Source organism: Lycium barbarum, chromosome 12 (genome assembly GCF_019175385.1).
Source record: "Lycium barbarum isolate Lr01 chromosome 12, ASM1917538v2, whole genome shotgun sequence".
NCBI lineage: Eukaryota > Viridiplantae > Streptophyta > Magnoliopsida > Solanales > Solanaceae > Lycium > Lycium barbarum.
In genome coordinates, this window is record NC_083348.1 from 54,907,085 (window position 1) to 54,933,691 (window position 26,607).

Consider the following 26,607-nt stretch of genomic DNA (forward strand, 5'->3'; position numbering starts at 1 on the left):
GGAAAACCGCATTCAAGACCAAGTTTGGTCTATATGAATGGTTGGTGATGCCTTTTGGCCTCACTAACGCTCCTAGTACTTTCATGCGTTTGATGAATCATGTGATGAAACCTTTTATTGGCAAATTTGTGGTTGTTTACTTTGATGATATTTTGGTGTATAGTAAAACCATGGATGAGCATGTTATTCATTTGAAATGTGTGTTTGAAGTGCTTACACAATAACAACTGTACGCCAATGTTGATAAATGTTCCTTTTTGTGGATGAAGTTGTTTTCTTGGGATTTGTTGGGAGCTCAAGGGGGGTTGAGGTTGATGAATCCAAAATAGAAGCCATAAGAGATTGGCCCACTCCAACATCCATTGGAGATGTAAGAAGCTTTCATGGCTTGGCTAGTTTCTATAGGTGTTTTGTTAAAGGATTTAGTACCATAGCCGCTCCTTTGACCGAGGTAATCTGAAAGGACAAACCTTTTTCTTGGGGTATGGAGCAAGCTGATGCCTTTGAAACTTTGAAACAAATGCTTAGCTCTGCACCATTGTTGCAATTGCTCGACTTTGACAAAATATTTGAGATTGAAAGTGATGCAAGCAAAGTGGGTATTGGAGCCGTTTTAATGCAAGACCAAAATCCCATAGCCTATTTTAGTGAAAAACTCAAGGGAGCGACTTTGAAGTATACTACCTATGATCTTGAGTTGTATGCCTTAATTCATGCTTTGGGAAATTGGCAACGCTACTTGTGGCCTAAAGAGTTTGTGATTCGGACCGATCATGAGTCCTTAAAGCATCTTAAGGCCCAAGGTAAGTTGAACAAAAGGCATGCCAAATGGGTTGAATTCCTTGAATCCTTCTCTTATGTAATCCAATACAAAAAGGGAAAGGACAACGTAGTGGCAGATGCCTTATCAAGGAAACATGTTTTGATCAATACTTTGTCTTCCAAATTGATGGGTTTTGAGAGCTTGAAGAGATTGTATCCCGAGGACCCCGTCTTTGCACAAATATTTCTAGAATGCGAAGAATGGGAAAGGGAAAGATGGCTTAGGGATAGATCTTCTACTCCCTATTCTATGTTTGATGGTTTCTTGTTCAAGAACAAGCGACTATGTGTGCCCATGAGCTCTTGGAGGGAGTTTTTTGTGAGGGAGGCACACAATGGGGGATTGATGGGACACTTTGGGATTGACAAGACAATGGGGATTCTTGAGGAGCAATTCTATTGGCCCCACATGCGGTGGGATGTGGCCCGAATTTGTGGCCAATGCCTTGAATGCCAAAAATCTAAATCTAGGCTTCAACCCCATGGCTTGTACACTCCCCTCCCCATCCCTCAACAACCTTGGTTTGACATTTCCATGGACTTTGTGATGGGATTGCCTAGGACAAAAAGGGGGAAAGATAGCATCTTTGTTGTTGTTGATCGTTTTTCGAAAATGGCCCATTTCATTACTTTCCATAAGGTTGATGATGCTCCCCATATTGCTTCCTTGTTTGTTGAAAATGTGGTTAAATTGCATGGCATTCCCAAGCCAATTGTGAGCGATAGGGATCCCAAGTTCCTTAGCCACTTTTGGAAAGAATTGTGGGGTAGGCTTGGAACGAAGTTGTTGTTTTCCACCTCTTGCCACCCAAACACTGATGGCCAAACCGAAGTTGTTAATAGGACTTTAGGTTCTATGCTTCTGGCCATGGTAAAAGGGAAGCTAGCCTCTTGGGAAGACCAATTGCCTTTAGTAGAATTTGCATATAATAGAGTTATTCATAGCACTATTGGCATGTCACCCTTTGAGGTGTTGTATGGTTTTAACCCCCTAACCCCCTTTATCTAACGCCTTTGTCTCAAGATGTGGTATTGAGTTTCGATAGTAACAAGAGAGCCGAAGCTATGACGAAGATCCATGAAAAGACAAGGCTCGAACTTGAAAAGAAGAATCAAAAGGTAGTGAAACGGGCAAACCAAGGGAGAAAAAGGGTGGTCCTTGAACCGGGAGATTGGGTGTGGGTGCACTTCCGAAAAGAAAGATTCCCAAACAAGAGGAAGACAAAGTTGATGCCGCGTGGGGATGGTCCCTTTGAAGTCCTTGAGAGGCTTAATGATAATGCCTACAAAATTGATCTCCCTCCAGAATATCAAGTTCATAACACCTTCAACATTTGTGACCTATCTCCCATGGTAATGGAAAGTGACGAGGCATCAAATTTGAGGACAAATTCTCTTCAAGATGGGGAGAATGATGCAAGCCCACTTGCCTCAAGGCCATTTACAAGGAGCCAAGCCACGGAACTACAACACTTGCAAAGCCTATTCATGAAGCGGGAGGCTCTTGAGTATACTTTTGATGAGCACCTTGGATCCCAAGTCCATTTGTTGATGAATATTGATTGGGGAGAAGAAGAGGAAATGGGAATTTACCACAATGGCTAAAAGATGAAGAGTTGTCTATTCTTGCAAAAGAGATTTCAAGATTTTGAAGAAAGAAGAATAGCCAAACAAGGCCCTTGTCTCATTAAGGGTGTTTATGTCATTTTGCTATCTTTTATTTCTAGCATAGTATAAATAGTTCTCTTCTTTTTCTTCTTCTTCATGGAAGACTTAGACTATTTTGATTATTCATATTTTGAGATTGTAAAACTCTTTTGAGTGTTGAGAGCTTGCTAAGCTTGGGATTGTGAACTTATGAGAGGATTGGTTATTAGGGAGTCAAATCCCTATTGGTCATCCTAATAGTTTGGTACTCTTTAGTTCCTAAATTAGAGGTCAAGTTTGTTATGTCCCGCGTTTTCGTATAATTGGAAATCGAGAAATAATTAAGACTTGCTGGTTACAAGGCAATAAATTGATTTTAGTTAATATGCCAAATTCGTTTGTGGAGTTATTGGTGTAAATACATTGGGGAAGGCCGAGGGCAAATTTGGAATTTCGGAAATTAGTTTCGGGAATTACAAAACGGGATTTTTAACGAATTGGGCCAAGAAAATTGGAACAAAATTTAGGCCCAAAGATCATGGGGTGGCCGGCCACAAGGCTTGGCCCAAGCCTCTTATTAAGTGGTCATGTGATTTTCACATGACCCTTAGTTGGATATATATCAAAGTTGCCTTTGGAATTATCAAGATAAAATCACAACTCCATCTTGAGCTTCTAAGCCCCTTCGGCCGAGAACCCATTTCCCCAACCAAAAAAATTTTCTAGCCTTTGTGTTTGATCCAAAAATCTTGTTCTTCCCATATTTGTAGAGTACTCAAGACGCTCTTCAACGTGATATAATTTATTTGGCGGAAGAATCACGTTTGCAACAAGTCGGAATTTCAAGAAAAGGTAAGAATTTTACCCTTTTAATGTTATGAAATTGGTATGAATATGATAAGGATTGAGAATAGACGAGAACCTCGTAGTTTTGATGTATGTATAAAAAGCCGTGGGTGTGTGTGTGTTTGGTGTTGGAGCCGTGGCACTTATGTAGTGTAAAGTGATATGAATTGATCTTGTTTAGTTTGTATAATGTGTCGTTGTGGCCTTTATGTCGTAAATGATTGATTGATGAATTGGATTGGCGTTGGAAAATGATTTCGGAACGTTATCGGAAAGTGTATACCTTTGGTATAGTTGTGTATATCGTTGTATGTCTAAGGTGCTAAAGACTTTAAATATGATTTATGGTTGATGTTAATGAATTCGGAATGAAACGACGCAAGTTAGAATGTTCGTCGTGACTTTTGGTGTTTTGAAAGAATTATGGAAAGTAATGGATTTTGGGCAATTTCGTGTATGGCTTGGAATGTATTTGGAATGTGATGGCATAATCTTGAATGAGTAAATGAATACAATAATATGGATATAGATTTGGAATTTTGAAGTTTGAATGAAAGATTTCCAACTTGCGTAGTAAGGTAGACTTTTGAAGTTTGAATATGGTTTATATTGTTTGATGATGTTTGGGTTATTGTTGTTGATGTATTTTGAGCCGAGCTAAGTCTCGGGGGTGTTAGATTTATAGGGGAAATGCTGTCGAAATTTCGGTAGACAAAAATGAAGTTAATGGCATTTTTAAGCCTAAGAATCTCAATTGGTAACTTTGACCATTTGCAGATTTCAGACGAAACGGGACTTGACTTTTGGGAGAGCATACGACGTCTGTAAGGTATGTAAAGCTTCCCACTTCTTCATTTGGCATGTCTTAGTGTGATAGGCGAATATTGGAACTTTCGGAGCATTTCTGCTCCTCGAAACTCGATCCACAGAAAAGTTACTATTCATTCAATTCAATTGAAGCCTAAGGGCTCTATTTTGGCTAGGATGCCACCAATCGTTCGAAACCTATCGAAATGTGGTCGGGTAACTTAGAATTGATTATGTATGACCTTTTGGCCCCTAAATGTTCGTAAATTACGTTCGCCACCTCAATTTGACTCGAGGTGGGCCCGCTAACCCCGAGACGCCCTATTTGTCTTATTGGCTATCTTCGTGAATAAAGTTTGATATGATACTTTCGATTTTGGAACTCCCTCCTATGAGATATATTTGGAATATTATGATATGCTAAGTTACGTTTTGAGCCATACGTACCATTTTGAAAACTTTTGTGAAACGGATCTTTGTATCGACTAAGTATTCGCTTATTTTGTGCTATGGAACGATTTGTAAAACTATTATGTTTTGAAAGACTATTTTGAAGTATGATTTGCATTTGTTTGCTCACGACTCCGCTCGTGCCTTATTATGACTTCGTTCACCGGTTCCCGGGCCGGTTATGATTCGTGCGCCTTACGATAATTCGGCCGTATGCTGTGTTACGGTTCCCGAGGCTTCGCCATAGGGCCGGGTTCCGTTTGGAGTTATGCTGTGATATGGCTCGTGATGCGATACGCTCACCTATGTTTGTGTTTGTGTTCGGAGATACGGAGATTTGAAACCTTCTGGTGTTATGCTGTGTGTGGCGCCAGTGTCGGAGTGGCGACCACATTCTTAAGCGTTGCATGATTTCGTTTGAATTATGTATACATATATGATTTTGATACGGATTTTGACATCCCGATTTGTACTCCACTTTGTTATCTGATTTGCTTTCAGTTTTGATCTATATTTCTGTACTCCGTGCTTTACATACTCAGTACATATTTCGTACTGACCCCCTTTCTTCGGGGGCTGCGTTTCATGCCCGCAGGTGCAGACATTGGTGATCCTCCACAGTAGGCTTCCCTCTTTGCTATTCCGGAGTACTCCTCTTTGATCCGGAGTCCACTTTTGGTACAGACTCCTTCTGCTTTGTATATGTTCGGTATATTTGACTATTTGGGTACGGCGGGGCCCTGTCTCACCATATGTCTTTTTTTTGAATTCGTAGAGGCCTGTAGTCATATATGTGGGGTGAGGGTCCTGTATATGTTGGTTTGATTTCGTTTTCTGGTCTTAAAGCGGTCTGCTTGTTACGATGGCCCCAAAGGGCCCTTATGCTTATGTTTGCACTTTTGACCGGCGATGTCTATTCCGCCGCTCAGTTTGTATTTGATTTGTGCGACCGCTTAAGACATATTTCGATAAGTTATGTTTGATATGACTTTTATGAAACTCTGAAATAAGTTTGGATTTGATAATAAATATGTGATTTGGTCTGGGTACCCAGATAGGGTGCCAGTCGCGGCCCACGGCGCTGGGTCGTGACAAAAGTGGTATCAGAGCAGTTTGTCCTCGGAATGTCTACAGGCCGTGTCTCGTAGAGTCTTGTTTATCGATGTGTTGTGCATCACATCTATAAACAGGAAGCTACAGGGCATTTAGGATGTTACTTTCTTTGGAATCCTAGATCGTGCGATAGAGCTGTGCTGTTAGGGTGATTTTGATCTGACTCGCTATTGTGTTTGCAGTGATGCCTCCGAAGAAGGCAACGGCGGCCCAGAAGGGCAAAGCGAGGATGGGAGAGACTAGTCAGGCACAGCGATCTACCCGAGCTCGTGTCTATGATTTGCCTGAGGTTGTGCCTCGTTCTGAGGGGTCCGCTACACCCCCACTAGTACAGCCTGGAGCAGGACCTTCAGCAGCTCCAGAGGCCCGAGTACCCGCTCCTGAGACTCCAGCTCCTCAGCCAGGGGCGGAGGACAGGACCCTGAGAGAGGCGGTACAGTTGCTGACTACACTGGTAGCAGGACAGGCTCGCAGACGCGGGCGGAGGGACGATGATGATGATGACAGGCGGGAGAGCCTGAGAGTTCGGGAGTTTTTACTATGTGGCCCTCCAGAGTTTTTCGGGTCTAAGCCCGACGAGGACCCCCACGACTTTATTCGGGGGATGCGGCGCTCACTGGACTTGGTCAGGGCTTCAGAGATCGAGTCGGTCGAGCTGGCTTCGCACAGACTTCGAGATGTTGCCACTCACTGGTACGAGACTTGGGAGCTGTCTTGGGGAGAGGGTGCCCCTCTAGCCACTTGGGATCAGTTTGTGACTGCTTTCACCCGCCACTTTCTACCCCCAGAGTTGCGGCGGGCACGGGCCGACCGATTCTTACATTTGCAGCAGAGGGGTCGGAGTGTTCGCGAGTATAATCTTGAGTTTGATTCTCTGGCCCGATATGCACCGGCCGTGGTAGCAGATATGTCCGATCGGATGCACAGATATGTTATGGGATTGGATCGGTATTTGATCGACGGCTGTATGGCAGTGTCATTGCAGATAGATATGGACATTGCCCGACTTCAGGCCTATGCGATGGGTATGGAGGATCGTCACAGGTCTGATCATTCTGGTAGAGATCGGGACAGGAGGCCGCCCAAGAGGGCTAGGTCCGCAGGTTATTCCGGGGATTCTCGAGGCAGACAGCCTCAGCAGCAGCAGTCAGGCAGACAGCTACCTCCGTCCAGCCGGAGTACTCAGTCAGGCAGCCGGAGATTTGATAGTGCGGGACCGTCTGGGGCCGGTCAGAACTCCAGAGCGGCAGGTTCACAGGCATCCAGAGGCCCCAGCCAGGCCAGACCACCCAGGCCCCGTTGTGCTCCTTGCGGGAAGTCTCATCCTGGGGAGTGTTATCGAGCTACTGGAGCTTGTTTTTCGTGCGGTGGTCAGGGCCATTTTATGAGAGATTGTCCGTTGGCCAGCGGTTCTGGTAGTGTAGCTCAGCCGACAGGGTTAGCCGCCGGTTCTTCTTCTGCTCCATCTGTTGCACGCCCTGGAGGGCGAGGTATGCTAGCACCGGCAGGACGTGGTCGAGGCCGCAGTGGCGCTTCAGGTTCTAGCGGTCCCTCGAACCGCATATATGCTTTGGCCAGCCGCCAGGATCAGGAGACTTCGCCAAACGTCGTCACAGGTACATTACTGGTTTTCTCCAGATCTGTATATGCATTGATTGACCCTGGTTCTACCTTATCATATATTTCCCCGCTCGTTGCTAGTAAAATTGGGATAGTGTCTGAGCCTATAGAGCCATTTGAGGTAGCTACGCCAGTTGGGGATTTTGTTATAGCGAGACAGATCTATAGGGATTGTTCTGTGACTATTTGTGATCGTTGCACTAGGGCTGATTTGATAGAGTTAGACATGCTTGAGTTTGACGTGATTATGGGTATGGACTGGTTGTCTTCCTGTTATGCTAATGTCGACTGCCAGCAAAAGGTAGTCCGTTTTCAGTTTCCAGGGGAACCAGTTATAAAGTGGTTTGGATCTACTGCATCGCCGAGGGGTAAGTTTATTTCATACCTCAAGGCTAAGAAGATGATCCAGAAGGGTTATATCTATCATTTGGTTCGTGTGCACGATACTGCAGCGGAGATACCTACCCTTCAGTCTGTTCCGGTCGTCAGTGAGTTTCCAGATGTATTTCCTGACGAGCTTCCTGGCCTTCCGCCTGAGCGGGAGATTGATTTTACTATCGAGTTGATGCCGGATACGCAGCCTATATCTATTCCTCCGTACAGGATGGCACCAGCTGAGTTGAAGGAGCAGCTGAAAGATTTGCTGGATAAGGGTTTTATCAGACCCAGCACATCACCCTGGGGAGCGCCGGTATTGTTTGTCAGAAAGAAAGACGGGTCACTGCGGATGTGTATCGACTACCTGCAGCTGAATAAGGTGACTATTAAGAATAAATATCCCCTTCCCCGGATTGATGACTTGTTTGATCAGCTGCAGGGTGCTAAATATTTTTCGAAGATAGATCTGCGCTCAGGTTATCACCAGGTACGAGTTCGGGAGTCAGATATCCCGAAGACTGCTTTCAGGACCCGATACGGGCATTATGAGTTCAGAGTTATGTCTTTCGGGATGACTAATGCTCCAGCGGTATTTATGGATCTGATGAACCGGGTATTTCGGCCTTTTCTGGATATATTGGTTATTGTGTTTATTGATGATATCTTGATTTACTCGCGATCAGCCGAGGAGCATTCAGATCATTTGAGGACGGTACTTGGCATTCTCCGTCAGCAGAAGTTATATGCTAAATTCTCTAAATGTGAATTCTGGTTAACTTCTTTGGCATTCTTGGGCCATATTGTCGGCGCAGACGGTATTCGGGTCAATACGCAGAAGATTGAGGTTGTGCAGAATTGGCCCAGGCCTACTACTCCGACAGAGGTGCGCAGTTTTCTGGGATTGGCTGGGTATTATCGCAGGTTCGTGGAGGATTTTTCTTCTATTGCAGCACCACTGACGAGGCTTACTCAGAAAGCAGCAAAATTCCAGTGGACAGACGCCTGCGAGCGCAGCTTTCAAATGCTGAAAGAGAAATTGATTACAGCACCAGTTTTGGCTCTTCCAGAGGGATCTGACGGGTATGTTGTTTATTGTGACGCCTCTGGTATTGGGATAGGATGTGTATTAATGCAGCACGGTCGAGTCATAGCCTATGCTTCCCGGCAGCTCAGACCGCACGAGAAGAACTATCCCACTCATGATCTTGAGTTGGCCGCAGTGATTCATGCTTTAAAGATTTGGCGGCATTATTTATATGGGGTTCATGTCGATATTTATACGGACCATAAGAGTCTCCAGTATATTTTTAAGCAGAAAGAATTGAATTTGCGGCAGACAAGATGGCTTGAGTTACTAAAGGATTACGACGTTGATATTCTGTACCATCCGGGGAAAGCCAATGTGGTAGCTGATGCGCTTAGCCGCAAGTCCGTGGGCAGTCTGGCTGATGTTCCCTTTGATAAGAGAGATTTGGTTCGTGATATTCATCAGCTGGCTAGCCTCGGAGTTCGTTTGATAGATTCTGGAGATTCTGGGATTTCTGTTCGTTCAGTTGCTGAGTCATCTATTATTCAGGAGGTAAAGCAGCGCCAGTTTGAGGATCCTCTTTTGATTCAGTACAGAGATGTGGCCCTTAATAAAGCAAAGACTCGGTTTCAGATCTCGCCTGAAGGAGTATTATTATATGACGGCAGATTCTGTGTATCGGACGTTGCGGGCTTACGGCGGCAGATTATGGGCGAGGCCCATAATGCACGGTATTCTGTTCATCCTGGTTCCACTAAAATGTATCGGGATCTCAGGTGTTTGTATTGGTGGGACGGCATGAAGAAAGATATTGCTGAGCTTGTTAGTCAGTGCCCGAACTGCCAGCAAGTTAAGATCGAGCATCAGAAGCCCGGTGGATTATTACAGCAGATGGAAATTCCAGCCTGGAAATGGGAGATGATTAATATGGATTTCGTTGTTGGGTTACCGCGCACTCCACGCAGGTACGACTCTATCTGTGTTATCGTTGACAGGTTGACGAAATCAGCCCATTTCCTTCCGATTCGGACTACTTATTCGGCTGAGGACTATGCCAGATTGTATATCAGAGAGATAGTCAGACTTCACGGAGTCCCTATATCTATTATTACTGACCGAGGTGCCCAGTTTACCGCTAATTTTTGGAGGTCATTTCAGGAGGGATTAGGGACTCAGGTGAGCCTTAGTACAGCTTTTCACCCTCAGTCCGACGGGCAGGCCGAGCGCACTATTCAGACGCTCGAAGATATGTTGCGGGCCTGCGTTATTGATTTCAGGGGCAGCTGGGATGATCATTTGCCGCTTATTGAGTTTGCCTATAATAATAGTTATCACTCCAGCATTCAGATGGCACCGTATGAAGCCCTGTATGGCAGGAAATGCAGATCTCCTATTGGTTGGTTTGACGTGGGCGAGAATAAGCTGATTGGGCCAGATGTGATCCAGGAAGCTGTAGATAAGGTAAAGCTTATTCGAGAACGATTATTGGCTGCTCAGAGTCGACAGAAAGCTTATGCAGATAGACGACGTCGACCGTTAGAGTTCCAGATTGGCGACTGGGTATTCCTGAAGGTGTCGCCCATGAAGGGTGTCATGAGATTCGGTAGAAAGGGTAAGTTGAGCCCCCGGTACATTGGGTCGTATCAGATCGTTCGAAAGATAGGCGAGGTCGCCTATGAGCTAGACTTACCATCCGACTTGGAGGCCGTACACCCGGTATTTCATGTGTCTATGTTGCGGAAGTGCATTGGTGACCCTTCCAGGATATTTCCAGTGGATGACATTCAGGTTACGGAGCAGTTATCTTATGACGAGCAGCCTGTATCTATTCTGGATCGATAGGTGCGGAGACTACGCACTAAAGAAGTGCCCTCCGTCAGAGTCCTGTGGCGCAACAATAATCGGGAGGAGATGACTTGGGAGGCGGAGGACGAGATGAAAAGGAAATACCCTCACTTGTTCCCGACGTCCACAGGTAATCTAAACCTTTCAGTTTGTTATGTTGGTTGATAAAAATAATTTTGTATGTCACTAATAATAAAGAACTCCCCCGCCTTGGTCATAAGACCTTATAAGGTTAATTTAACATTCGGGGATGAATGTTCTTAAGGGGGAGAGAATGTTATGTCCCGCGTTTTCGTATAATTGGAAATCGAGAAATAATTAAGACTTGCGGGTTACAAGGCAATAAATTGATTTTAGTTAATATGCCTAAGTCATTTGTGGAATTATTGGTGTAAATACATTGGGGAAGGCCGAGGGCAAATTTGGAATTTCGGAAATTAGTTTCGGGAATTACAAAACGGGACTTTTAACGAATTGGGCCAAGAAAATTGGAACAAAATTTAGGCCCAAAGATCATGGGGTGGCCGGCCACAAGGCTTGGCCCAAGCCTCTTATTAAGTGGTCATGTGATTTTCACATGACCCTTAGTTGGATATATATCAAAGTTGCCTTTGGAATTATCAAGATAAAATCACAACTCCACCTTGAGCTTCTAAGCCCCTTCGGCCGAGAACCCATTTCCCCAACCAAAAAATTTTTCTAGTCTTTGTGTTTGATCCAAAAATCTTGTTCTTCCCATATTTGTAGAGTACTCAAGACGCTCTTCAACGTGATATAATTTATTTGGCGGAAGAATCACGTTTGCAACAAGTCAGAATTTCAAGAAAAGGTAAGAATTTTACCCTTTTAATGTTATGAAATTGGTATGAATATGATAAGGATTGAGAATAGACGAGAACCTCGTAGTTTTGATGTATGTATAAAAAGCCGTGGGTGTGTGTGTGTTTGGTGTTGGAGCCGTGGCACTTATGTAGTGTAAAGTGATATGAATTGATCTTGTTTAGTTTGTATAATGTGTCGTTGTGGCCTTTATGTCGTAAATGATTGATTGATGAATTGGATTGGCGTTGGAAAATGATTTCGGAACATTATCGGAAAGTGTATACCTTTGGTATAGTTGTGTATATCATTGTATGTCTAAGGTGCTAAAGACTTTAAATATGATTTATGGTTGATGTTAATGAATTCGGAATGAAACGACGCAAGTTAGAAAGTTCGTCATGACTTTTGGTGTTTTGAAAGAATTATGGAAAGTAATGGATTTTGGCAAATTTCGTGTATGGCTTGGAATGTATTTGGAATGTGATGGCATAATCTTGAATGAGTAAATCAATACAATAATATGGATGTAGATTTGGAATTTTGAAGTTTGAATGAAAGATTTCCAACTTGCGTAGTAAGGTAGACTTTTGAAGTTTGAATATGGTTTATATTGTTTGATGATGTTTGGGTTGTTGTTGTTGATGTATTTTGAGCCGAGCTAAGTCTCGGGGGTGTTAGATTTATAGGGGAAATGCTGCCAAAATTTCGGTAGACAAAAATGAAGTTAATGGCATTTTTAAGCCTAAGAATCTCAATTGGTAACTTTGACCATTTGCAGATTTCAGACGAAACGGGACTTGATTTTTGGGAGAGCATACGACGTCTGTAAGGTATGTAAAGCTTCCCACTTCTTCATTTGGCATGTCTTAGTGTGATAGGCGAATATTGGAACTTTCGGAGCATTTCTGCTCCTCGAAACCCGATCCACAGTAAAGTTGCTATTCATTCAATTCAATTGAAGCCTAAGGGCTCTATTTTGGCTAGGATGCCACCAATCGTTCGAAACCTATCGAAATGTGGTCGGGTAACTTAGAATTGATTATGTATGACCTTTTGGCCCCTAAATGTTCGTAAATTATGTTCGCCACCTCAATTTGACTCGAGGTGGGCCCGCTAACCCCGAGACGCCCTATTTGTCTTATTGGGCTATCTTCGTGAATAAAGTTTGATATGATACTTTCGATTTTGGAACTCCCTCCTATGAGATATATTTGGAATATTATGATATGCTAAGTTACGTTTTGAGCCATACGTACCATTTTGAAAACTTTTGTGAAACGGATCTTTGTATCGACTAAGTATTCGCTTATTTTGTGCTATGGAACGATTTGTAAAACTATTATGTTTTGAAAGACTATTTTGAAGTATGATTTGCATTTGTTTGCTCACGACTCCGCTCGTGCCTTATTATGACTTCGTTCACCGGTTCCCGGGCCGGTTATGATTCGTGCGCCTTACGATAATTCGGCCGTATGCTGTGTTACGGTTCCCGACGCTTCGCCATAGGGCCGGGTTCCGTTTGGAGTTATGCTGTGATATGGCTCGTGATGCGATACGCTCACCTATGTTTGTGGTTGTGTTCAGTGATACGGAGATTTGAAACCTTCTGGTGTTATGCTGTGTGTGGCGCCAGTGTCGGAGTGGCGACCACGTTCTTAAGCGTTGCATGATTTCGTTTGCATTATGTATACATATATGATTTTGATACGGATTTTGACATCCCGATTTGTACTCCACTTTGTTATCTGATTTGCTTTCAGTTTTGATCTATATTTCTGTACTCCGTGCTTTACATACTCAGTACATATTTCGTACTGACCCCCTTTCTTCGGAGGCTGCGTTTCATGCCCGCAGGTGCAGACATTGGTGATCCTCCACAGTAGGCTTCCCTCTTTGCTATTCCGGAGTACTCCTCTTTGATCCGGAGTCCACTTTTGGTACAGACTCCTTCTGCTTTGTATATGTTCGGTATATTTGACTATTTGGGTACGGCGGGGCCCTGTCTCGCCATATGTCTTTGTTTTGAATTCGTAGAGGCCTGTAGTCATATATGTGGGGTGAGGGTCCTGTATATGTTGGTTTGATTTCGTTTTCTGGTCTTAAAGCGGTCTGCTTGTTATGATGGCCCCAAAGGGCCCTTATGCTTATGTTTGCACTTTTGACCGGCGATGTCTATTCCGCCGCTCAGTTTGTATTTGATTTGTGCGACCGCTTAAGACATATTTCGATAAGTTATGTTTGATATGACTTTTATGAAACTCTGAAATAAGTTTGGATTTGATAATAAATATGTGATTTGGTCTGGGTACCCAGATAGGGTGCCAGTCGCGGCCCACGGGGCTGGGTCGTGACGAAGTTAATCTAAGAACTTTGGTTGGTAATTTGGGACTTTAATTGTGTCAAATTATCTATCCTTTATTTTCTTGTCCTTCTTTCTTCATTTTCATTTTGATTATTGTATCAGTTAAGTTATGGAAAGGTTTAAAACGTATTTCAACGTTAGTAGCTTATTTCTAGAAAATTGGGCGACATTTCTCCTATATTGTTCATTCCCCTCACATTCAAGCCAACTATGAAACAGCCAAATCAACATTAACAACCACAAGTCCAAGTTACTATATCAAGAACTAGCCAAAACAAGATTCAAGAGTACCCCGAAACAACCCGCACAACATTCCAAATCAGTCCACACATTACAACATTCAATAATAGTCAACATAATGACTACGACATATTCAAGTTACTCCTAATAACCTAAACCCACAACATTTCATCAAGATGACCTTATAATAGTCCATCAATTACAACAACACAATACATAATCTTAACTACACTTAGTCCTCCAACTAAACAAGAACAACCAATAATTATAATATAACAATGCCCGATAACCTCACGAACATCTAAGACTATACACCAGCAACCACATACGCTTCGTATACAATACCTTATACGCTTCTTTCTTCCAAATTTGTGAGTCATATCAGCAACAACACAACAACGACATCAACTACTCATATGCACGAAAACTATCTTAAAATCACAACAAGTTCTAAAACAGCCCATGAATCAATACAATTTCTAGCATGATTTAAGCCTTCCTTGCAAATATTCCACATCCACCAAATTGAACAAAGACCAAACCATCTCTAAAACATGTAGGAGGGAATAAACCTTACCTTAGCAAGCTTGGCCACTCAACGTTGCTGGAAATTATAACTCAAAATTACAAGTGGCATTGCTGCTCTAAGAATATAAGTTCATATTGTTGATCACTAAAGCAAAGTGTTGCACTCTTAAACGTCTAGAACACCTTAGGAATTTATAATTTTCTTACTATGAAGATGTAGAACTTGGCCGAGAGCTTGGCAGCCATGGTTGTTCATAGTTCCTTCTCAAAATCAAGATGAAGATTAGCAATTTAATTGTGTTGAAAAGGGCTGGCCGTGAGCTTCAAAGAGCTGCCATGGCCGTGTGTTTTTTTTTTCTCCAATTCAATTTTGGTGATGATAAAGTTATGGTTAAGTGAGTCATCACATGGAATTTATATGCAATCAGCCATGTTGACAAGTGTCCCACTATGGCATGGACCAATCAGATTTGGCCATGTTGTAGTGGGGTCCATTTAATACACTAATTAATTTAATTAATCATTAATCCCACTTAATAATCTAATCATGGTTAATTAATCCCTAATCTCCACTAATATTTCTACACTAATTGAAATTTACAAGCAAATCGTGCACTTATTAAAATTGGGGATTAAAAGGTCCTTGTCTCATATCCCAAAATAATCTTGTCCTTGGATTTATGTTGATTAGCTTACGAATAATTCAATGTACAAAAATACGGGATATAACATCCTTCCCCCCTTTAGAACATTCGTCCTCGAATGTTAAACTAGTTCTATACAAATTTCGGGGAAGTCTCCTTTATTGCTATTCCTACCAACTTGCATTTAGCAACCCACAGATGCCTCACAGGGCCACAATAACATATAGTCTCATCTACCAATAAGTAAAGAATTTAAATTACCTGTAGCCGTAGGGAACAAGTAAGGAAACTTATTTTTCATCTCATCTTCGGCTTCCCAAGTCATCTCTTCCCTATTATTATTTCGCCACAATACTTTGACGGAAGCCACATCCTTAGTACGCAACCTTCTAACTTGACGATCAAGTATAGCTATAGGGCTCTCCTCGTAAGACAACTCCTCCGTTACCTGGACATCGTCTACAGGGAATACTCTAGAAGGGTCACCAATACATTTACAAAGCATTGATACGTGAAATACTGGATGTACTACTTCCAAATCAGATGGTAGGTCCAACTCATAGGCAACCTTGCCTACCCCATCGAATAATCTGATAAGGCCCAATCTACCTCGGGCTAAGCTTCCCTTTCTTGCCGAATCTCATCACACCCTTCATGGGTGACACCTTCAAGAACACCCAATCACCAATCCGAAACTCTAAGTGTCGACGTCGATTATCTGCATATGACTTTTGTCGACTCTAGGCTGCCAATAATCTCTCCTGAATGAGCTTTACCTTGTCAACAACTTGTTGGATCATGTCTGGGCCTATCACTTTAGGCTCACCAACATCAAACCAACAGATAGGTGACCTGCACTTCCTCCCAAATAAGGCCTCATACGGTGCCATCTGTATACTAGAATGGTAGCTATTATTATAGGCAAACTCAATAAGCGGAAAATGATCGTCCCAGCTACCTCTGAAGTTAATAATAAAGGCTCGCAACATATCTTCTAACGTCTGAATAGTACGCTCGGCCTGTCCGTTAGTGTGAGGGTGAAATGTTGTGCTAAGATTCACCTATGTCCCTAATATTTTCTGGAATGATCTCCAGAAGTTAGCTGTAAACTGAGCTCCTCTATCAGAGATAATAGAGGTGGGAACCTCATGAAGTCTCACTATCTCCTTCATGTATAGCCTCGCATAGTCCTCAGCTGAATAAGTAGTCCTGACTGGAAGAAAATGGGCTAATTTTGTCAGCCAATCCACAATAACCCATATGGAGTCATACTTCCGTGGAGTGCGAGGTAAACCCGTAATGAAGTCCACATTAATTACTTCCCATTTCCAAGTTGGGATCTCTATCTCCTGTAATAACCCACCAGGCTTCTGATGCTAGACCTTAACCTGTTAACAATTCGGGCACTGAGCAACAAACTCCGCTATGTCCCTTTTCATGCCATCCCACAAATATAAACATCTGAGGTCATGATACATCTTCGTTGACCCTGGATGAACAGAATAACAGGCATAGTGTGCCTCTTCCATATCGTAGCCCTGCAACCTCAGGTACACATAGTCTGCCTCCATACCGTAGCACCTCGTCAGGTGTAACCTCAAATGGGGTCTTCTCCTTTTGAAGAGTTGTATCTCTATACTGTGCCAGAATAGGATCGTTGTACTGGTGTCTCTTTACCGTCTCTATGATAGAGGATTCAGCGACTTCTCGAACAGTAACTCCACCATCTCCGGAATCAGCCAAACGGACTCTAAGGTTAGCTAGTCGGTAAACCTCACGAACTATCTCCTTCTTTTCTGGTTGCACATCTGTTAAGCTACCCATAGATTTACGGCTAAGGGCATCTGCTAGAACATTTGCTTTCCCTGGATGGTATAGAATATCAACATCATAATCCTTTAATAACTCTAACCACCGTCTCTGTCGTAAATTTAGCTCTTTCTGCTTAAAGATATATTGGAGACTTTTGTGATCCGTATAAACATCAACATGAACACCATATAAATAATGTCTCTATATCTTCAAGGCATGAATTAACGCTGCTAACTCCAGATCATGTGTAGGATAATTTCTTTCGTGCTTTCTGAGCTGTCGGGAAGCATAGGCTATAATCCTCTAATGCTGCATCAATACACAACCTAGTCCAACACCTGAAGCATCACAATAAATAACATAGCCATCTGGTCCCTCTGGAAAAGTTAAGACTGGAGCCGTAGTCAGCTTGTCTTTCACCAACTGGAAGCTTAGCTCACATGCATCAGTCCACTGGAACTTAGCTGCCTTTTGGGTTAGCCTTGTTAAAGGCGCTGAAATCGGGGCAAACTTTTCTATAAATCTCCTGTAATATCCTGCTAGCCCTAGAAAACTGCGTACCTCAGTAGGTGTCGTAGGTCTAGGCCAAGTCTTTACAGCCTCAATCTTCTGTGTATCTACCTGAATACCATCTGCTCTAATAATATGCCTCAAGAATGCTACTGAAGTCAACCAGAATTCGCATTTAGAAAACTTAGCATACAACTTCTGGTGCTGGAGCACCCTAAGTACTGTCCTCAAATGATCTGCATGCTCCGCTTCTGAACGTGAATATACCAGGATATGATCGAAAAATATAATAACCAACATATCCAGGAATGGTTTGAATACTCGGTTCATTAAGTCCATAAATACTGCTGGAGCATTAGTCAGCCCAAAAGACATCACTCTAAACTCATAATGCCCGTATCGGGTCCTGAATGAAGTCTTCGGAATATCTGACTCCTTTACCCGCACCTGATGATAGCCTGACCGCAAGTCTATCTTCAAAAAACACTTAGCACCCTGCAACTGGTCAAATAGATCGTCAATCCTGGGGAGGGGATATCTATTCTTTATTGTTACTTTATTCAGCTGCCTATACTCAATACACATCCGCAACAACCCATATTTCTTTCTCACAAATAATACCGGTGCTCCCCTAGGTGATGTGCTAGGCCTGATGAAGCCCTTTTCTAATAAGTCCCTCAGTTGCTCTTTTAACTCCTTCAGCTCTGCAAGTGCCATTCTATAAGGAGGAATAGGTATGGGCTGAGTATCTGGCAATACATCTATAGTAAACTCTATCTCCCGCTCAGGAGGAAGACCTCGAAGTTCGTCTGGGAATACATCTGGAAATTCATGAACTATCGGGACTGACTGAAGAGTCGGTACCTCTACTTTTAGGTCATGCACACGAACCAGATGATAAATATAACCATTTCTAACCATCTTCCTTACCTTGAGGTATGAAATAAACTTACCCCTGGGCGATGCTGTATTCCCCATCCACTCTATAATCGGCTCTCCTGGGAACTGAAATCGAACAATATTTTCTCTACAATCAACGTTAGCATAGCAAGAAGCTAACCAATCCATACCCATAATAACATCAAACTCAGTCATATCTAACTCTATCAGATATGCCACGGTGTGATGACTATATATAATCACCGAACAATTTCTATATACTTGCTTTGCTATGACAGAATCTCCTACCGGTGTAGCTACTTCAAATGGTTCAATCAACTCAGGTTCTATTCCGATTCTACTAGCAACAAAGGGAGATATATATGATAAGGTGGAACCTGGATCTATCAATGCATATACGTCCCGGGAGAAAATCGATAATATACCTGTAACCACATTCAGTGACTCCTCCTGATCCTGCCTACTAGCCAAAGCATATATGCGGTTCGAAGGACCGCTAGAACTGGAAGCTTCGCCACGACCTCTACCACGGCCTCCTGGTGTCTGAATACCCTGCCCCATAGGGCGCACAGCTACAGAAAAAGATGAACCAGCAACCGACCTAGTAGGCTGAGCCATACCACCTACACCATCTCCATAAGGACACTCTTTCATTATATGGCCCTGACGGCCGCAAGAAAAACAAGCACCTGTAGCAAGACGGCATTCTCCAGAATGGAGCCTACCACACCGAGAACACCGAGGCAAAGGTGGCCTCGACTGATTCAACCCTCTGTTCACCTGCGAACCTGAAGCTTTGGAGCTCTGACCGGCTCCTGAATACCCTATGCTGTCAGATCTCCTACCTGTGAACTGTGGGGGTGCACTCCGTGCTGGTTGGGAAGAATATCTAATATGCTGTTGAGGCTGCCTGCCTCGAAACTCACCAGGATAACCAGCCGATCTGACTCTCTTATGCTAGCCTCTGTCGTAATCTCTATCTGGCTGACGTCCCCTATGTCGATCCTCTACCCCCTGTGCATATGCCTGTACCCGACCAATATCCATACCTGGCTGAAGAGACACTGCCATACAACCATCAATCAAATAACGATCCAGTCCCATCACATAACGATGCACTCTATCAGCCATATCAGCCACAATAGTAGGCGCAAATCTAGCCAATGAATCAAACTCAAGACTATACTCTCGAACGCTCCTGCCACTCTGCCCTAAATGTAAGAATCTATCAACTCTAGCTCGCCTCACCTCCGGAGGTAGGAAGTGGCCAAGGAAGGCCTCCACAAACTCATCCCACACGGCTCGAGGAGCACCCTCGCCCCTAGATAACTCCCACGACTCATACCAATTAACAACTACATCACGCAACTGATACGAAGCCAACTCAACAGACTCAGTCTCAGAAACCTTGATTATCCTCAATATACGCTGCATCCTCCGAGTAAACTCCTGCGGATCATCCTCGAGCTTTGACCCGTAAAACTCTAGAGGATTACAACATAAGAAGTCACGAGGCCTCAAACTATCAGATCTATCCGCATGGTCAACTCCTAGTCCTCGGGCCTGCGAGCTTGCCCTGCCACTAATCTGGTCAGCAGCTGAACTGCATCTCTCATGGCCCTATCTTCCGCCCCTGGCTGAGGAGCTAGAGGCTCAGGTACTGGGGCCTCGGGAGCTGGCGGTGGTGCCGCCCCCTGAACTGGAGCTGCTGCTGCTCTAAGTTCCTCTAGAGATGGCGGTGTAGCAGAACTCGCCGACTGAAGTACAATCTCAGACATAGATTGGGCACGGGCCCTAGTAACTCTCCGAGTCTGGCTAGTATCTCCTGCTACCGATTTTCCCTTTTGGGCAGCTGTCGCTTTGTTTAGAGGCATAGCTGTAAACACAATAATTTGTTAGGGAGGCGTTATCCTGATAATATAGCTCTATTGCACGATCTAGAGTAAGAAGGAAAAGAAACATCCTAAATGTCCTGTAGCTTCCTGTATATAGATGTGGTGCACAACACACCGATGAACAAGACTCTACTAGACCCGGTTTGTAGACACTCCGAGGATGAACTGCTCTGATACCACTTTTGCCACGACCCAACCCCATGGGCCATGACTAGCGCCGGAACTGGACACTCGTATACGAACCTGTTAAATATAGTCAAACTGAAACTAAGGACAACATGGGAACTTATAAAAACAAACGAAGGATTCACAACGCCACATATCATAAACCTGTCTCCCCTGGAGTCACGGCTAACCACAGCATAACAATAACACAATACGCAAGCCGACAAGGCTGCCACTATACACGGGGATGTCCAAAGCAAACCATATAGACACCGCTGACCAAAACCTATATACAACCCACACATGTCTACAGACCTCTAAGAGTACAAGAGTGAAATATGACGGGACAGGGCCTCACCGTACCCCTGGATATACATATATAAGTCTATATCAGAAGATCTGTACCAAAATATCTAGGCTCCGGAACAATGGAGCTCTCCAAACAGCTGAGCAGAAGTCCTAAGCTGGAGGATCACTAAACCGAGTGCATGTACCTGCGGGCATGAAACGCAGCCCCCGAAGAAAGGGGGTCAGTACGAGATATGTACTGAGTATATAAAGCATGAAATACAATAAAGAAACTCATAACTGAATAAAATATTACAGGAGGCAAATATTATAACCAAAGATACCAATGCACCTATGCCATACGAGATGAGAATCATGCATGTCTAAATCATATACCATACCCGGCCCATTATGGGACTCGGTGAATTAAGTCATCATATACGATACTCAGCGCCATAATCACATCATCATCGTCATATGTATATACCGTACCTGGCCCTCTAGTGGGGGACTCGGTGAACAATGCAGTGAAACTGTGCACGAAAACATACCCAGCCCGGGACTCGGTGAAAGATATATTAACGGCATGCACGAGCAGAGTAGTGAGCGACCAAATGCAAACTAAGTCATGTCTGAGACTCAATAGAATAGTTAAAATGAATTATCATTTGAAAATCAAAGACAATAGTCATGTCAAGTACCCTTCGAATGTCACTATGGATTATATCAAATAGAACTTCAGGAATCGTAGACACGTACCAAGACATAATGAAATAGGTTCTGGAAATCAAGAACATTAGCCATCCTAGTGTCTCTGAGAATAGGAGTTTCTTTGGAGCTTATACATTCATCGTCTGTTTGTCTCGCATAGATCATGCCAAAAGAAAGAAAGGATAGCTTTACATACCTTTAACGCTTATCCGTGATACAATACGTATACGCTTCCCGAAGTATCTCAACCTATATTAAAACGTTAAGAACTATGGTTAAGCTACGGAAAGGTTTAAAACGTATTTCAACGTTAGTAGCTTATTTCAAGAAAATTGGGCGGCATTTCTCCTATATTTGTTCATTTCCCTCACATTCAAGCCAACTATGAAACGGCCAAATCAACATTAAGAACCACACGTCCAAGTTACTATATAAAGAACTAGCCAAAACAAGATTCAAGAATGTCACACCCTAACCTTACTAGGGTGTGATGGGCACCCGACCCCATATTCGGAGCCATGCGAACCCTTAGACTCTGATTACATACATACTCATTTTAGACTTTCAAATCAAATCACATGGAACATATAGTAAGGCTTTCAGAAACTTTCTTTCTGTCGTTCACAAATCAAACAAAATCTGTAGACATATGGAATCTGTAACATGTCACAAAATATCACATCGGCTGATGAAGCCGTTGACAAACTGATGTTTTGTACCCACGACTCTGTCTGCAAAGTCTCTAACACAAATCAGAAAGCACAACTTATGTATACTCTGACTCAGCGACACTCCGGAGGGAAGTGGAGCTCGCCAATCCCGCTGAAACATCTCCTAGCAAAGTCTTCTGATCATCTGGGTGTACCTGCGTGGCATGAAACGCAGCCCCCGAAGAACAGGGGGTCAGTACGGAATATGTACTGAGTATGTAAAGCATGGAATAAAATGAACAGAATCACAAGCGAAACAAATAGTACAGGAGGTTAGTACAGAAGCTAATGCGGTATGCAAATTAACAAAAACAACTTACTGGAAACACAGACCATGCATGCCAAGAACGGTATCCAGTCCCTTGCGGGACCCGGGGAAAAACGCGACGCCGCCCTGCCTTCGGCGCCACTCACATCTAACTCCAGAAGTTTTTCTCCGAAATCTCCGACACACAAATCATAATATCATATCATAATAACAGATCATATGTGGTTCGGCGAACCATAACACATCTAACTCTGTAACACATCTAACTTCGGAATACATATATGGAACCCGACCCTCAAACGGGGTACCCGGCGAACCATCCGCACGATGCATACCGGCCCGGGACTCGACGAAGGAAATCATAACATATGCACGAGCAGAGTAGTGAGAAACTAAATGCACATAAATCAAGACTCGATGGATTAATCGAACGTGCCATCAGAATATTCGTGGCAGATTACTCATAACAGAATACTTGTATCAGAATACTTATGTCAGAATACTTATATCAGAATACGTATATCAGAATACTTATATCAAAATACTTGTATCAGAATCAGAATACTTATATCAAAATACTTGTATCAGAATACTTGTATCAGAATACTTATGTCATTACTCAATCGTATAACATTTCGATCATATCAGACAGACTTATATCAGAAGTGAATCAGAATCACAGGCAGACTCAGGAACATATTTATTAGAACTTCAGAGATCATAGAAACATATCAAAAAGGGTGAGCACGATCATGAACCAACTCGAAATCCCAGAATAGAGTAGCCTCAAGATGTATACCATATCATACCTTATTTGGCTCTAGGACATGCCAAAAGAAAGAAAGGGTAAGCCTTACATACCTGTGCCACGACCAACTAGTTATGCTTATTAGTCCAAACCCGCTAGTCTACATTCAAGAGAATTAACATAACCATTAGATTCATTGTCATTCACTTGTCTTAACTTCTCAAATAGATTCACTTATATTCTGTCGAACTTTCGGCAGCATCTCCCCTGTAAATATACCATCCCCGAGAATACGACTCGGCACAAATCGTTAACCAACAATCCGAGAATTTAACTCGGCCAAACCAACAACAATACTATCAATTATTCTAGCAACACTTCAATATTCAATTCTATTCAATTCAATTCACTTCAATTCAATTCACATAACTTTCAAAACGATTTAATCAACATACTACTCCATCCAACACCTTCCAAATTTAACAAAACCAATGACAACCCATTTCCTTCTCCCAAATTTAATCACAACAACCCAACTTACAATCTTCCAAACAAATGTCTCACTTCCAATTTCATGAATTACATTTGCAACCTACACATTAACAACATTATTCCTACAAATACAAGAATCATACTAATGTCACACTAACTCCTTCCATGATCCACAAACAATCACAACTTCATTTCTAACTATTAAATCCCCATTTAACATCATGGAATTCATAACACAAATATTAAAATACTTAGTAACATTAATTCATCATTTCTCCACAAATGCAACTATATTCGGCCAACACAACTACTTACATATTTTCATGAATTCTTCATCCATGTCTATACATTACAACAACAACCAATATACTACATAAAATTTGCTCACCATCTCATCACCATGCAATATATATACACGGCCATACACTACATTCATACGGCCACACACAACTTCCATGTTTTCATGAATTTCATTCATTTCTTCATACTACAACATATACCACACATCCATAACACATAAAGGAAGATTGGTTCTTACCTTTTTCCACTTGGTTCTTCAACTCGACTAGGTTATGGATTTGTGTCAACGAATGATTTTCTTGTTCCAATGACTCTTCCACGTTGTAGAGTACCCTCCAATTACTTGAAATGTAAGAAGAAAATAATTCTTCATCGACCTCTCCTCCATGTCCTATGTTCGGCGACCATGGCCGAACCTCCCCCTATTTTTTTTTTCTTTTTCTCTTTCTCCCTTGAAATTTCATGATTTTTGTGTGGAGAAATATGACTAATATGTCATATATATAGTTCCTTCAAGCATGTGAGGGGCACATGCCCTCTTTCTTCATATTTATATTTTTTTTCTTTCTAGAGTTTTCTTCCATTTTCTTGAATTTTCTCAAAACTAACTTAAAGAAGACTAAGTAGCTTCTTGTATAAGCTTTTGTCCACACACTTATACATATATACAATTAGTCCCCATGAAAATTGTGGGCATATACTTAGGTACCACACGGCCAAGCCCTATAAGAATCTTCAAGAAATTTTTGTGAAATTCCAATTTTGCCCCTAGACTTCTGCAATATTACCATGAACCATTTTATGAATTCCTTTTTTTACCCTTAACCTTTTCTCAATATTTCCATACAACCAATGTTCGTAAATAATATTTATAACCAACTTGTACATTCAAATACATTTGAAAAATGGTCATTCCCTTAACTTACCACGACCACCATGAAATATCCGAACGCACAAAACACGGGATATAACAAAGAATACCCCGAAACAGCCTGCACAACATTCCAAATCAGTCCACACATTACAACATTCAATAATTGTCAACATAACGACTACGACATATTCAAGTTACTCCTAATAACCTACAGCCACAACATTTCATCAAGATGACCTTATAATAGTCCGGTAATTACAACAACACAATACATAATCTTAACTACACTTAGTCCTCCAACTCAACAAGAACAACCCCTAATTACAATATAACAATGCCCGATAACCTCACGAACATCTAAGACTATACACCAACAACTACATACGCTTCGTATACAATACCTTATACACTTCTTTCTTCCAAATTTGTGAGTCATATCAGCAACAACACAACAACGACATCAACTACTCATATGCACAAAAACTATCTTAACATTACAATAAGTTCTTAAACAGCCCATGAATCAATACAATTTCTAGCATGATTTAAGCCTTCCTTGCACAAATTCCACATCCACCAAATTGTACCAAGACCAAACCATCTCTAAAACATGTAGGAGGGAATAAACCTTACCTTAGCAAGCTTGGCCTCTCAACGTTGCTGGAAATTATAACTCAAAATTACAAGTGTCCTTGCTGCTCTAAAAATATAAGTTCACGTTGCTGATCACTAAAGCAATGTGTTGCACTCTTAAACGTCTAGAACACCTTAGGAATTTATAATTTTCTTACTATGAAGATGTAGAACTTGGCCGAGAGCTTGGCAGCCATGGTTGTTCATAGTTCCTTCTCCAAATCAAGATGAAAATTAGCAATTTAATTGTGTTGAAAAGGGTTGGCCGTGAGCTTCAAAGAGCTGCCATGGCCGTTTTGTTTTTTTTCTCCAATTCAATTTTGGTGAAGATGAAGTTATGGTTAAGTGAGTCATCACATGAAATTTATATGAAACCATCCATGTTGACAAGTGTTCCACAATGGCATGGACCAATCAGATTTTGCCATGTTGTAGTGGGGTCCATTTAATACACTAATTAACTTAATTAATCATTAATCCCCACTTAATAATCTAATCATGGTTAATTAATCCCTAATCTACACTAATATTTCTACACTAATTGAAATTTACAAGAAAATCGTGCACTTATTAAAAATGGGGATTAAAAGGTCCTTGTCTCATATCCCCAAATAATCTTGTCCTTTGATTTATGTCGATTAGCTTACGAATAATTCAATGTGCAAAAATACGGGATATAACATATTGGGAATGGAAGAAAGATAGATGGATAAATACTAGACCCAATTGATAAGATATCTATAGGCAAACTTAGGTATGTGAAACCTAAATCCTCCTAATGGGATTTCAATAAATGAACCTAAGCAATTTGGAATTCAAGAAGTTACCCAAATTCGGAAGACCACAAATGAGCAACTCAATATGATTCCAATGGAAATAAGCAATTCACTTTGAAACAAAGAATCACACTTAGAATTATGCAACCAAACAAACTATATTATGATTAATAACCTAACAAACTATTACTCTCAAGTTCTTCAAAATTCAAGCTAGGGATGAAAATAAGACAAGTCTTCCTTTTATAGTCTAGGGCTTTACACCAAAGGCCCAAAAGTGGCACTTTGCAAAATTACCCCCAAACATGGGTCTTCATTCATCCAATGATCATAAACTTGCAAATTTAGCCTCCAATTTGAACCCTTGGCCTAGA